The sequence below is a fragment of the Megalobrama amblycephala genome, linkage group LG17 (assembly GCF_018812025.1).
Source record: "Megalobrama amblycephala isolate DHTTF-2021 linkage group LG17, ASM1881202v1, whole genome shotgun sequence".
Lineage (NCBI taxonomy): Eukaryota > Metazoa > Chordata > Actinopteri > Cypriniformes > Xenocyprididae > Megalobrama > Megalobrama amblycephala.
In genome coordinates this window covers 48843847-48851428 of record NC_063060.1, presented here as the reverse complement: position 1 = coordinate 48851428, position 7582 = coordinate 48843847, and positions in this window count along the sequence as shown.

Below are 7582 nucleotides of genomic sequence, written 5' to 3'. Positions count from 1 at the left end.
TTTTTAATATTATTTATTTTATTTATTTTTTGCAGCAAATAATTCACAGAAATTTTAAGCAAAAAGATTTAAGTTTGCTTGTTTATTTACTCATTTAATAATTCACTTAATTTTATTATCATGGAGACGTGGACGATATGTGAAACAGTGTCTATTATTTTGCGAGCAACTGGTGATAATGAAAAATACCATGTCGCAATATTGAAAATATTTCCATTTTAAACCATGAAGGCGAGCCAGTTGATATCACACAAACTTTGCGTGAGAGTTATGCGGGTGAAGGAGTAGTCTCAAACTCCAGTCAATTATTCACTACAGAAATTGAAAGTAAAAACTGACTGAGCTTTTGGCATCCGACGCTGCAAATAACGGCGCATATTCTCTTTGAGACATTGAGAGATTAATCTAATTTATTTTCTTAATATTTCTCTTGTGGCCCATATAGTGAGAAAAAAAAAGTATTTTTCATGAATCGAGAAGTATTTCGTGTTAAACAAGTTGTTCTTTAAATGAGGAGTAAGCTATCTAACTAATATTTTATTGTACTCGCAGCACGTCAGTTAGCCTATGTGGTGATGCGCTATGATATCGCGGGGCAAATGAATTGCAATATTAATTTAATAATAAAAGTAGCATGATAATAAGAAAAATAATTGAATAGCCATGCATGAACATCCGCTATATGCCACTGTGAATGAATAAACGGCGTTCGGGCACGGCATCAAATCGATTAACTCTTTTATCCAAATCCACATGCATGGACCGTTCAGTACTGCAATGTCCGAGTCTCTCCTATCTCATGGTGTTTCTCACTGTGTTTTTAGTCGGCTCAAGCAAGAAACGACAGCTGCTGTCGCAACTGTATTTTTAATAATAAATGTTTCAAATTATGTATAGGCATTCACAACAGATGACTATTTCCAGACCAAAGTAGTGTCTGAAAATAAAACGAAATATTCTGGCACCTTTGATTGGGTGGGCCAGCTATCAATCTGGGTGGGCCAGTGCCGCCCCTGGCCCTTCTGTAGCCTCGCCACTGCTTTACACACAAAGGCATAGCATGGGTCTATTATATGTGTACTTTCACACATTATTTGGCTCTATTTTAGAAAAATTGATGATTATCTAATCAAAATATGTGTTACAGTGCCGATAAAAACTGAAATTGAATAGGCTACATTTCTGATTTGTTATGCTTCTGTCGTTGTATGATGAGAATACTGTTTAAATGTGCAACTTTGCCGGATAATGAATGCATAACAGCGAACAAATAGATATAAACTAATGCAAATGAATGGTAACAATCGTGGCATACAGTTGTTTTTTTAATTTTTGTCACATTGTTTTAACCGCTTGAGGTACTACTAATGTTAGCGTCCTCTCAGCCTCGACGGCAAACATACTGTTCTCCACTAATGCAGCATCTAGTCAACAAACTAATTACTTTATAGTGATATGAAAACATGTACTGTAGTGTACATTGTATAACATACCGTTTTGTTGTCCGTTTTAAATCGTTTTGAAGTGACCCGCTCTGCAGCGCGCAGCCTCACATCACGTGTCAAAAGAAACCATACGAGGCATCAGTGATAGTTTTTATTTCGCCTCTAGAGGCCGCTCTCGTAATGTCTTGTAATCTATGCTCGTAATGACAGCGCACTCTTCTCAGCTGCTCCAGCAATGGACGCAACCCGGAAAATGAAATCAACCGCGGTTGTGCGAGCACTTGTTTGCACATGCTTGCTTCCAATCTGTGTTCTTCGGTATGTAGCGGAGTAAAAGTATATAATTTATTTAGGAAATGTAGTGGAGTAAAAGTAAAAGTTGACAGAAATATAAAAACTCAAGTAAAGTACAGATTCTCCCAAAAAATACTTAAAGTCCGCGTGAACCGGAAGTTGCAAACGACTTTTCTCCAGTGTTGTGACGTATTTCCAAGTGAAACTGAATATTGAATAGAGGGCAGAGTTTTACTTTAGCGCTCCTCCTCTCCATCTCTCGCTCACAGCAGACTAACGGTCGGAGGGGAGTGATTTAAGTGATTGCAACCCAAGCCGTCAAACTGTCAGAGAAGGGGTACCGTTGCAGAGGGGAGGAGCATTTTCAGATTTTGATTAAATATTACGAAGCCAAACAATTTTTTTGTGTGGATTGACTTGCACGGATGAATTGTTCACCACAAAACTAGCAATTTGAGCTAACAAAATAAATAAGGTCAATTTTGATTTCATGTGTACTTTAAGTACTGTAACAAAGTATTATTACTTCGTTACATTACACCACTGCAGATAAGAAACCCGAAGGAGGACGCAAAAGAAAGACTTTCTTTGAAGTCACTGAGAAGAGGAGAAAATTGTCAGAAGAACTTAATCAAACCAGAGTCATTCTTGGACAAACATTTCAATGCTGAAGAGTGAATTCAAGTTCACCTTTATTTATAAAGCACATTTAAAAACAACGTGTGTTGTACTAAAAGTGCTGTACAATTTTACACAAGAGATAAAACGATAATAAAACTAATACATAAGATAAAAAATAAAACATGCAAGATAGCCCATAAACCACTCAAAAAGTCTTATATAAACCAGGCGACACCATAAGCTAAAGAAAATAAATGAGTCTTTAGGCTAGATTTAAAAGTGTCCAATGTGGGTGAAGACCTCACGTTCACTGGAAGCGCATTCCACAACCTAGGAGTCGTAACTGTAAAAGCTTGGTCACCCTTGGTCTTTAAGTGGGACCGAGGAACCGAGAGAAGGAATTTATTCCATGAGCGGAGAGATCTTGGAGCAGAGTAAGGATGAAGAAGATTGGAAATGTGTGGTGCTAACCCATGTAAAGCTTTATACACATTCCGTCCTTCGGATGAGACGTTAAACCGAGGTCCTGACTCTCTGTGGTCATTAAAAATCCCATGGCACTTCTCGTAAAGAGTAGGGGTGTAACCCCGGTGTCCTGGCCAAATTCCCTCCATAGGCCCTTACCAACAGTGGAGGACTGGGACAGTAAATCAGGCCGGGAATTTGACTCCACCCCAGGCCACCTCTGCTGCTGCAGTCACCTCCACCAAATTCATGTGTCCACCAGCCTGCTAAACTTATAGGGTAACCCTGTTAGTTGATGTAACAGGTAGACTACCATTCATAATATGAATGGATAAATAAATAAACCCTCAAAAACTCACTAGGAATAGACCATCTATACTACCACACCAAAGACAAATATAAAATTGGCTTACACATTTTAAGAAGGGATAATAAAAGATACATATTAACATGTTAAAATATTTATATTTTATATATTTCCAATGCTCAACTCAAGTATATCAAAAGTATCAGAAACACAAACAAAAACAACACAAACACAAACAAACGGTTCGGTTTGTTTCATAGTTTTAGAGTCACGGTTTCGGTACCGTTGTTACAACGGCGTTGTATGTGCTATATTTATGGAAAAACTATACTTTCAAAAATATATATATTTTCTCATATTATTTAGAATATTCTAACTACAAAAAACAGCACAATTAAATATAATAGATTAAAGATACAAATAAAATAAACTGACTTCAGTTTTTTTTTAGGGAGGTCTAGCATTAGTTTTTAGGTACAGAAATTGAATAAAGTAATAATGTAAAACAGCATTGCATTTTGGACTATACATTAAAGATTATTCTTTATTAAAGTTACAAAAGCTTTTTAATCAAGAGCAGTGAGTGATTTCTTCGTTGTTGCTGTTCAATTAATATAAGACTGTCACTTTAAGAGAATGCACTGATACAGTGTTCGTATTTAACAAGAGTGAATGGTTTGTCCACGGTTTTATTTTTTTTTTTTCATCGCTTTTGTTGTAATGTCTGGGAACCCAGAATGTTCATCCATCAACAGAAACATATATTAACTGAACCCTGATTGTTTTACGTGTTATTTATATTAAACCATATTACAGATGCTTCGTCAGATTTAAGTTGAACAGCGGTCCGAGCGCGTGCCGAACCGAGTGTGGAGAACCGAACGGATCGATTTTTTTCACTTGGGTAAAGTTGGTTTTATATTCGCACATTCGGACATCCGTATTCAATAGCCTTGTTAATCACACTACATTGGACATTCAGTGGACATTCACAAGTAAATATGCCATTAAAACAATACTTGCCTATTTTGATCAACTGTGAAAAATGTTGTAAGTTGACAATCATTGTTTGGCAATATCATGTCGCTGCTTAAAATTCTCAAACATTAATTTATTGCACATTTATTGGAAAGTCTGAATTTATCAGAAGTCCGAATGTGCGAATATAAAACCAACTTTACCCAAGTATTTTTTTCCCCACCCATGGTAAATATTATGTAAATGTAATTCTGACCAACCTGTTCCCTTACCGGCGAACATGGCTGGGATTTTGCAGCAACTTGCTGCGTCTGTGGCCAGGGCTTTTCTCCTTTTTATGCGTTCCCTCTCTGCTCCTCCTTTGCGTTTACGCTCCATTTTTTGCACTATTTTTCAAGATAAAGCCTGCCTCTGGATATAGCCAATTAGGCAGTGCTTCGCTGATGTTGGGTCATGTGGTGGTATCATTTTCACTCCGCGATCGCCTGATTCGTAGATTCATAAGTGCGTCAATTAATTCGCAGTTGCATACAGCCTATTGCACGTCAGTCTGATCGACAGCACAGCGGCAGCCGGCAGGCCAGAATGACCATCAGGCCACCGGGAAATGTCCCGGTGCTCCCGATGGCCAGTCCGCCCCTGCTTACCAATCATGGCCTCCTAATAATCCCCATCCATTGAATTGGCTCGTTCACTCTCTCTCCTCTCCACCTACAGCTGGTGTGTGGTGAGCGCACTGGCGCCGTTGTACTGTGGCTGCCGTCGCATCATCCAAGTGGATGCTGCACACTGGTGGTGGATGAGGAGAGACCCCTGATATGATTGGAAAGTGCTTTGGGTGTACAGTTGTACATAGGAAAGCGCTATATAAATCACATACAGCAGAACCTTGAAGTCAACTCTGTATCTGTGAACAGGAGTGATGTGTTCTCTCTTTCTAGTTCTCGTCAGAAGTCTAGCTGCCGCATTCTGAACCAATTGCAAACGGTGTGTGGAGGATTGAGGTAGACCTATGTATAGAGAATTACAGTAGTCAAGCCGAGATGTAACAAGTGCATAGATCACTACTTCTAGGTCTTTCTTTGAGAGGAACTGTTTTAATTTGGCGATGGACCGGAGATGAAAGGAGCTTCCTTTGACAACAGTATTTATCTGCTTAACGAACAATAAGTCAGAATCAAAGATAACGCCAAGGTTCTTTATTTTGCAATGTTAACCCTTTGACGCGTATGATAACACCGGTGTGATCAGTCTTGGCTGGTCCCAGGAGCGTACGATCACACCAGTGTGATTAGAATGTTCAGGTGATCACGTGATCAACTGCCAAATTCAAATGTGCGTGCGCGCTTTGGCTGGTGCTAACCAGAGACGGACGCTAGCAGCGCTTTTCATATATTACATGTATGCAGTGTTTTCAACCAAATAATGTTCATTTTAGGTTTCAGACATTTAAATACACATGAATACTAACAAAATTAGATATTTAGAGTCTGTAAAATACACAATGATGTCTATAGAAGTGGAAATATCAACCCTTTCCATTATAATTAGACGACACGTTTTATTCATATCAGATACACATTGTGAAAGTAACTTTAAAGCTTACTCTATTCTTCCCCAGTTCACCGACTCACTTACTTTCATGTATTTCGGGAGAAGTGGATAAATTCACATGTTGTAAATCCAACAGATCCGATTCTCTGTGAGGCGCAAACTAACATGGCGGCGCCCATCGCGCATATGGCTCAACTAACATGATCATTATAAAGGTGTTTAAACAGCAAAACACATCCACTTGCACATATTTGACAATCGGAATATCAGATATTTCATGCTATAGTTAACAAATTTGTGAATATTTTGAATAAAAAAGGAAAAATTATATAAAAGCAGATCATCAGTCATACAGCGCTGCGGTGTGTCACGTGACAAGCGATGAAGCGTCACTATGAAGTGATATGTTCTAAATAACAGTCGCCTTAAAAAAACTCACGCTGGGGGCTCAGCTAGAATATTGGGTTAAAAAATGGGATGGGAAATGGGTTAAAGACAGGGAACTCAACTGGTTTTCCATATTAGCGACACACACAGGTGATCCAAAAGCACTGGCCTCAGTTTTGTCCCCATTTAACTTTAGGAAATTTTCAGACAGCCACATTTTAACTTCCTCCAGACAGGAGATAAAATGGAATTTCCATTTGTGGACTTGACAGGAAGATAAAATTGTGTATCCTCAGCATAACAGTGATAAGAAAACTCATATTTCTGAAAGATAGAACCAAGAGGAAGCATGTATAAAGAGAGCAGAGGACTCAGAATGGAGCCTTGTGGAACGCCAAATGTGATCAGTGTAGAAGAAGAGTTGTGTTTGCCGATATTAACTGAAAAAGTGCAACCTTTGAGATATGAGAACCAACTTAACGCAACTCCCTGAATACCAACCACTCTCTCCAGACGATGTAATAACATATTATGATCTATCGTGTCAAATGCTGTGCTGAGATCTAAAAGAATTAAGATGACCCCGTCCCCAGAATCCAGGGAGCATAAGATGTCATTTGTCACTTTTAGCAAAGCTGTCTCAGTACTGTGAAATGCCCTGAAACCTGATTGAAATTTATCGAGCATGTTACAATCTGCGAGAAAAGCTGAAAGCTGCGAGTAGATTACCTTTTCCAGAATTTTAGAGAGAAATGACAACTTTGAGATCGGCCTATAATTATTTAAAATGTCAGGGTCCAGGTTTGGTTTTTTCAAGAGAGGCTGGACCACAGCATGTTTAAAGCTTGTGGGAACCACTCCACTAGTCAGAGAACTGTTTATTATGGCCAATATGATGGGAGTGACAGAATTAAAAATGCCTTTAAGAAAACGTGACGGCATCACATTCATATGTGAGGAAATCGGTTTCAGTGAAGAAACAATATTTGACAACTGGTTGAGCGAAACAGGGTCGAAGTCCCAGAAAAAACTAGAAGGCACCAGAGTTTCAGAGTGTGAAACAACTTATGGCAATATTTGAGCTCTGATGTCCCAGATCTACCGGGGTGGCACGGGGTGGCAACTGCCACCCTAAGAAAAAGTTTTGCCACCCCATCTGCCACCCCAAAATGATCACAGAATAAAATATAAATGTAGCCTAAGCAGTGTTTTAAGTACTGCTTTTCAGCGGCGCTTCAATGTGATGACCTAAAAAAGTCAGCGTGACGCAAAATAATGGCAAGAAAACACGTCTTTCAATAAACTGCATGATGGTGCACGCACACGCAGTGTAGTCAGCTTCATTAACAAATGACTCTTATGAACCGGTTCTTTGAGAGTCAAAAACACAGCGCAGCCAAGTTCACTTACGATTTTTTCCCCTATTTGTAGGTGAATCGGAAAATGACTGCCTCCCGGCTATCTCAGAAGTCCTGAGAGAAATGGAATCCCATCCGAATATGTCTGAGATTCATTTTCGTATTTTTTTGGC